This window comes from Amphiura filiformis, chromosome 9 (assembly GCF_039555335.1).
Source record: "Amphiura filiformis chromosome 9, Afil_fr2py, whole genome shotgun sequence".
Classification (NCBI taxonomy): Eukaryota; Metazoa; Echinodermata; class Ophiuroidea; order Amphilepidida; family Amphiuridae; genus Amphiura; species Amphiura filiformis.
The window spans coordinates 17,607,616-17,615,438 of NC_092636.1; positions in this window are offsets into that span (position 1 = coordinate 17,607,616).

Here is a 7,823-nt window from a genome sequence, read left to right on the forward strand (position 1 = left end):
ATTCGATATGTCTGATGTGCTCTAATGTCCCAAAATAAGTACTGTCCAAACGTTCATACCCCAGCCCTTAAACGACTTTAGATGTGATCACACTCTTCTTGTTGATTTCATGTTTGAAAATATGGGTTGCTTTATTATGGAATGTTTAGTACCGGCACAAAACAATAGGTCCACAATAGGCTTATAAGCAGGTAAAAAACACAAATAAATAAATACGATATTTAGTCTGGACTTGTATCTCACGTTCGTAGTCAAAACAACATTTGAGCTGTTGTAATAAGTATAATTAAATTACCAGAATTAACCTGCTTAATTTTGAAATAACACATTTCGCATTATAAACTTATAAGAGCGTCTTTCATCGCAAAAAATAATATTTTGCTCTAATTTATACATTACTTATTACTGCTTTAAGAGTTTGTTTAAGCACTTGGATATGGAAAATAATATTGTAAAATATACTTGAAAAAAGAAAATAGTATAAATGTGCCATCAAGTGTCACAGAAGTACTATTTTTTTATTATTATACTTACGGGTAAAAGTAACAAAATATCATAATGTCATTGCAGCAGTGAGTTGCATACAGTCATGGACAAAAGTTTGGAATATTTTTATTTTTTGGCATAACCCTGTTTTTAAGTGCAGATTTCTTACCATCAATAACCCGTCAGCCATGCAAAATGGATCGCGAGTGTCTGGCAAGGTGCTAGGTACCATTCCATATCACACAATACCTAATGTAGGACAATGGCTTCTTATGCCTGACCAATGAACCACCGGGCATCGTTTTTGCAGTTATTAGCGATATGATTCATAAGCTTACATTGGCTTTTGCATTACCGTGTGAAGAAACCAGCTTTACTTTGTTGCATCTGTCTGTTGCCCACGATATTTCTGATCATAGGGTACGAGTTGAGCGCAGATTGTGGCGCCCCCCTAAGGGTGGCACCCGGGGCATGTTGCCCCCTCTACCCCCCTCCCGTAGTTACGCCCCTGCACCAACCAAAACAACTCTTACCATGCAAACCACAATTGCAAATGTATTATTTAGAAATTATAATGAAAAAGGTTGCTGGTTTACCCAACATATTTCTCTATAAATTATCCATTGACTGCATGGCAATTTGGCTTTTAGCAAATGGCAGTTTACCATAGATGTAGTTACCTAATCGAGTCATGTGAGAGGATGTAGAACGGCCAGTTTTGGGATATGTCTCAAATATTCCATTGCAATTTCCGGACATGGGCCTATCCCATTAGCACTAATGGGTCCTTTTTTAGTGCAACATATCCCATTAAGTACCCGCAAGCGGGTGCTATTCCAACAACACAAATCTTTTTGCTAGTATCCCGTCTAATAATAGCGGGAACATTATACAATCTGTACACTCCAGTTATCATTGATTGATTGATTGATTGATTGATTGATTGATTGATTGATTGATTGATTGGTTGGTTGATTGATTGATTGATTGATTGATTGATTGTCGCTTGATTGATTGATTGATTGTTTGATTGATTGATTGATTGATTGATTGATTGATTGATTGATTGATTGATTGATTGATTGATTGATTGATATATTGATTGATTGGGATAATTCATGTTTAGCAAGCTCCTATAAGATTCTCTTGTTTAAGCGATATGTTATATTTCAGTATTTTGTTTTAATATGTGACTTATGTGAATCTTGAAAGATCTTAATGTTGGTTCTGAAATCAATGAGGCACATTGAATGTCGAATATGAATCATAATGTACCTCATTCAAAGTGGAGATTTACTATACGGGGAGAGTGGTGGGATTGAAGAACGGTTGAATCGGTATCTTGTTGAAGTCGTATAATCTTCAAAATGTTCGCTAACCCATATACAGACTTGACATTTAATATGGAATATTTTTTCACAAAATGCCAAGGCCAAATATATATTAGGGTGTGTCGGGAGATGGTGTAAAATAATTGTCTGATAGATAATTGCTTTCCATAAGTTTACATAATGGTGCTCATAATGTAGTGAAATTGCCTAAAATGGCGGGTTTAGGGAGGCTGAATTTGAGCTTTGTGGGGGACATAATTTCGGACTTTATGCAACATTTTTCAGTTAATATCAAATTCATAGGGGTTTAAGGTGATATTTCTTAAACTTCGTCAGCAACTGGCATTCATCACAGCTGAAATACACTTGCAATGTACCAATTTTTTGAACATGGGAGGAGCTTAAAAATAAGGCTCTTAAAAGTGGTACTTACTCAGAAAGTTTGAATGGCCCCACTGGGGTCAAATGTTTTAATCTTACGGAACAAAACAAGTGCGCTGATTCCTTGTTGTCCAATGAACTCACGCTGTTTCTTTGTGTACAGTACGTTTATAAAATTAGACTTCCTGAGTGCGTACCACTTTTAATAGCCATATTTTTAAAGCTCCTCCCACTTTCAAAACTGGTAGATTACAAGTGCATTTCAGTTCTGACGAACACTTATTGGTATTTAGGTTCAGTAAATATCGCTTCAAACCTCAATAAATTTGATAATATCAGAATAATGCTGCTCAAATTCAGAAATTCTACCCCCCTCAAAAATCAAATTCAGTCTCCTTAAATCCGCCATTCTAGGCTAATTCACTACATAATGAGCGCCATAATGTAAACTAATGGAAAGTACATTTTCTGTCGAACAATTATTTTACACCATCTCCCGGCACACCCCAAATAGTATTTAGCCCGTGCGGTTTATGCAGACTCATACCAGACCAGTCTTGGAATTTTGCGAAAAAATATTCCATATTAAATGTCAAGTCTGTACAATGCATCAGCATGAGGTTGAAAGGCAATGTAATTTCAAACACAATGTAATGTAATGTAATTTCAATACCAAATCCCTATGATATATGGAGGGAATTACATCGGTCAGAAGGCAATTATGAACAAAGAAATAGAATGCTTTATAGGTTAGTCACACCATTAGTAACAGACAAAGAAATCATACAGTAGCATTAAGTGCTTCAGGGGAATGCTCAAGTATTCAGAACGGGTATAACGTTAGTTATTAACTTCAAATACATACCACCACTAATGAAAGATACATCAAGCAGGATTTTAAATACAATACATTTTCCTTTTGTCGGGTATCTAAGTAGTGATATACAAATCTATCTTTCATGGAAAGGCATTACCATTTCTAACGGTTCTGATACGCAAGTATCATTTCCCAACCTTAATCCAGGGGCAAAAAACCATAACCGATATAGCTTACATCACGTAACCCGAATTTACAATCGTAACCCGGGTTTATTAAATCAACCTTTGCTGATTTCTTTTCTTTAGTTTTTTTTTTCATCTGTAAGTGGTTGTATCTGTACACGACACCAGATAATATAATTATATCTTACAACTTATATGGATAATTTCGCTAAACCCATATTGGTATTGGTATACTTCTATTAAACAAAGTCGAACATGAATACCTTTTTAAAGTCCAACATTTTCTTTTTGGTGTTCATGGCTTTATAAGAACTATCACTAAACTTTGTATTTTTTTTATTATTATACTTACGGGTAAAAGTAACAAAATATCATAATGTCATTGCAGCAGTGAGTTGCATACAGTCATGGACAAAAGTTTGGAATATTTTTATTTTTTGGCATAACCCTGTTTTTAAGTGCAGATTTCTTACCATCAATAACCCGTCAGCCATGCAAAATGGATCGCGAGTGTCTGGCAAGGTGCTAGATACCATTCCATATCACACAATACCTAATGTAGGACAATGGCTTCTTATGCCTGACCAATGAACCACCGGGCATCGTTTTTGCAGTTATTAGCGATATGATTCATAAGCTTACATTGGCTTTTGCATTACCGTGTGAAGAAACCAGCTTTACTTTGTTGCATCTGTCTGTTGCCCACGATATTTCTGATCATAGGGTACGAGTTGAGCGCAGATTGTGGCGCCCCCTAAGGGTGGCACCGGGGCATGTTGCCCCTCTACCCCCTCCCGTAGTTACGCCGCTGCACCAACCAAAACAACTCTTACCATGCAAACCACAATTGCAAATGTATTATTTAGAAATTATAATGAAAAAGGTTGCTGGTTTACCCAACATATTTCTCTATAAATTATCCATTGACTGCATGGCAATTTGGCTTTTAGCAAATGGCAGTTTACCATAGATGTAGTTACCTAATCGAGTCATGTGAGAGGATGTAGAACGGCCAGTTTTGGGATATGTCTCAAATATTCCATTGCAATTTCCGGACATGGGCCTATCCCATTAGCACTAATGGGTCCTTTTTTAGTGCAACATATCCCATTAAGTACATACATACATACATACATACACAATTCTTTTATAAAGCGCCGTTACATCTAGACCACAGCGCATAAACAAATTCAAAGCATAAATACAATATAACAAAACAAAGTGAGCAATAAAAACAGTCAACTTTTTGGGAAGAGATGTGATTTCAATAATTTCTTAAAGACTGGTAATGAGTTTGCAGTACGAATGGTGATGGGTAAATTGTTCCACAGTCCAGGAGCAGCCAGAGAAAAAGCTTTATTTGCGGCAGAATGAAGAGATTTGGCATTGAACTTATGTATAGTAAGCCGTGTTGTATCTGAAGCAGAGCGAAGTCCAGTACGCGATTGATGGTAGGGTGTGAAACAAGAAGCTAAATAACCTGGAGCATGTCCATTCAAGCATGTAAACACATACAGAAGTACTTTAACCACATACAGAAGCGGGTGCTATTCCAACAACACAAATCTTTTTGCTAGTATCCCGTCTAATAATAGCGGGAACATTATACAATCTGTACACTCCAGTTATCATTGATTGATTGATTGATTGAGTGATTGATTGATTGATTGATTGATTGATTGATTGATTGATTGATTGATTGATTGATTGATTGATTGGTTGATTGATTGATCGATTGATTGGTCGCTTGATTGATTGATTGATTGATTGATTGATTGATTGATTGATTGATTGATTGATTGATTGATTGATTGATTGATTGATTTATAGATTGATTGATTTATATATTGATTTATAGATATATTGATTGATTGGGATAATTCATGTTTAGCAAGCTCCTATAAGATTCTCTTGTTTAAGCGATATGTTATATTTCAGTATTTTGTTTTAATATGTGACTTATGTGAATCTTGAAAGATATTAATGTTGGTTCTGAAATCAATGAGGCACATTGAATGTCGAATATGAATCATAATGTACCTCATTCAAAGTGGAGATTTACTATACGGGGAGAGTGGTGGGATTGAAGAACGGTTGAATCGGTATCTTGTTGAAGTCGTATAATCTTCAAAATGTTCGCTAACCCATATACAATGCATCAGCATGAGGTTGAAAGGCAATGTAATTTCAAACACAATGTAATGTAATGTAATTTCAATACCAAATCCCTATGATATATGGAGGGAATTACATCGGTCAGAAGGCAATTATGAACAAAGAAATAGAATGCTTTATAGGTTAGTCACACCATTAGTAACAGACAAAGAAATCATACAGTAGCATTAAGTGCTTCAGGGGAATGCTCAAGTATTCAGAACGGGTATAACGTTAGTTATTAACTTAAAATACATACCACCACTAATGAAAGATACATCAAGCAGGATTTTAAATACAATACATTTTCCTTTTGTCGGGTATCTAAGTAGTGATATACAAATCTATCTTTCATGGAAAGGCATTACCATTTCTAACGGTTCTGATACGCAAGTATCATTTCCCAACCTTAATCCAGGGGCAAAAAACCATAACCGCTATAGCTTACATCACGTAACCCGAATTTACAATCGTAACCCGGGTTTATTAAATCAACCTTTGCTGATTTCTTTTCTTTAGTTTTTTAACATCATCTGTAAGTGGTTGTATCTGTACACGACACCAGATAATATATAATTATCTTACAACTTATATGGATAATTTCGCTAAACCCATATTGGTATTGGTATACTTCTATTAAACAAAGTCGAACATGAATACCTTTTTAAAGTCCAACATTTTCTTTTTGGTGTTCATGGCTTTATAAAACTTTGTACCGCAAAGTTTCAAATATCTTTCAAAAGCCCTTGCCCTACGGTAGTTTTAACTTCCGATCTAAACGAATGGAGCATATTGGAGAGTTTGCGAAATGCCGTCCCAAATTTACATCAATTTCGTTGATCATTAACTGTAGGGAGTTTTACAGTAGAATGGTTTTGAATAGATTAGCTTCTAAACGGTAAATTGCATTTCGCAAACGCTTCTATTATCCCTATACTTTCCAAGGTAGTTATATTATTAATGAAAAAAGCATTAGAGACCAAAAGTAATCTCACTAGGAGAGATTGAATTCACTCGTGTGCCTGTTGACATTTGCCTGCAGATGCAACATTAATGTATAGCACGCTATTTAATGTTCTGTTTCCCATGTTCATGGTAATAATAACACTGTGATAAAGTTGGCTTTTGAGACTTTGAAATGTTAAGTGGCAGCATGATTGTAAATTTGAGAAGCGGTGTTTTTATGAGTTGTGGCTTATTTGATCAGTTGGTGATACCTTTTCTTTTTATCTTCCCCAAAACCTGAGAATTTAATTTAATCATTTTCGTTGGCGCTAGAGTATAGTCAGCTTGCTTAAAACTATTTACATGTAAGTTGTGGTTGCTTTTGTTGCTGCTACTACTGTTTTTGCTGCTGCTGCTGCTTTTGACAATGTTATTCCTGTTGCTGCTGTTATTGTTGTGGTTCAATGTTTGATATGTATACTACACCAAAAGAGTATCTTTACACTTGGTTTTGGGTAAATTTCTTTTTTAATGGGTGCACTATCTAATCCTGCACATTATGGCACCCCATCGAATCCAATGTGACCTCAAGAAGTAAAGTAAGGTTACAAGCAATTGATTACACTAAGGGCCAGTTTTAAAAGTGAATAACTGGCTTATATACAGGGCTTAAAGATTCTAACAAGCGCAACAAAGATACATCGCAGTTTCGTCAATGAAGCTTTATTTAAAGCAGAAAGCTTTTTATTCCAGTTTTTTTCTTATGTACTTTTATAACTTTCATTTTATGTGTCAGTCCTTTTGTTTCAGTTTTCCTTTGTTCCTTATGTTTTTAATTAAATGCGCGCATTATTTAACCAAGATGTCTAGTTCGTAGATGTTATTTGAATAGGCCAGTTTGTTACTTTTAAAACGGGACCTTCGTCCCATCGAATGCTTGTAACTTTACTTCTTGAGGTCACATTCGATTCAACGGGGTGTCATAATGTGCAAGATCAGATAATAAATCTATTAAACAAATAAATAAGTTTTAAAATTGGGATGTGGCATTTTAAGGGATTGTGGTTTTCGGTGATATTCTTGTTATCTTCCTCAAGAACTGGTTAAATGAAAGATGATATTACCATTTTGTATAAAGTATTTAATTGCTTATTAATTTAAAAAAAGAAGATATTTTTGTTATTGTTGTTAGTATTGTTATTATTATAGTTTTTATTTTATATTTTTTATTATTATTGTTGTAATCTATATTAATCGAGCTTTGAACATAAAAACGTTATAATTCAAGGTGCTACTTTTAAATTGAAATGATCTCAAAGCGCTGTTGTCGAGTGCACATTATCGACTGCTCAGTACCAGAAGTATGTAAGTGCAATAGCTGTCCTATGAACATTTGGCAATTTATACACAATATATTGTTCTCATCTACATATAGCAGTTACACATTGCAGCTATTGTATTTATCCACTTCTGGCACATATAAGTCGATATATGCAGCTGGCTACAACGAGAAGAACCGATAAA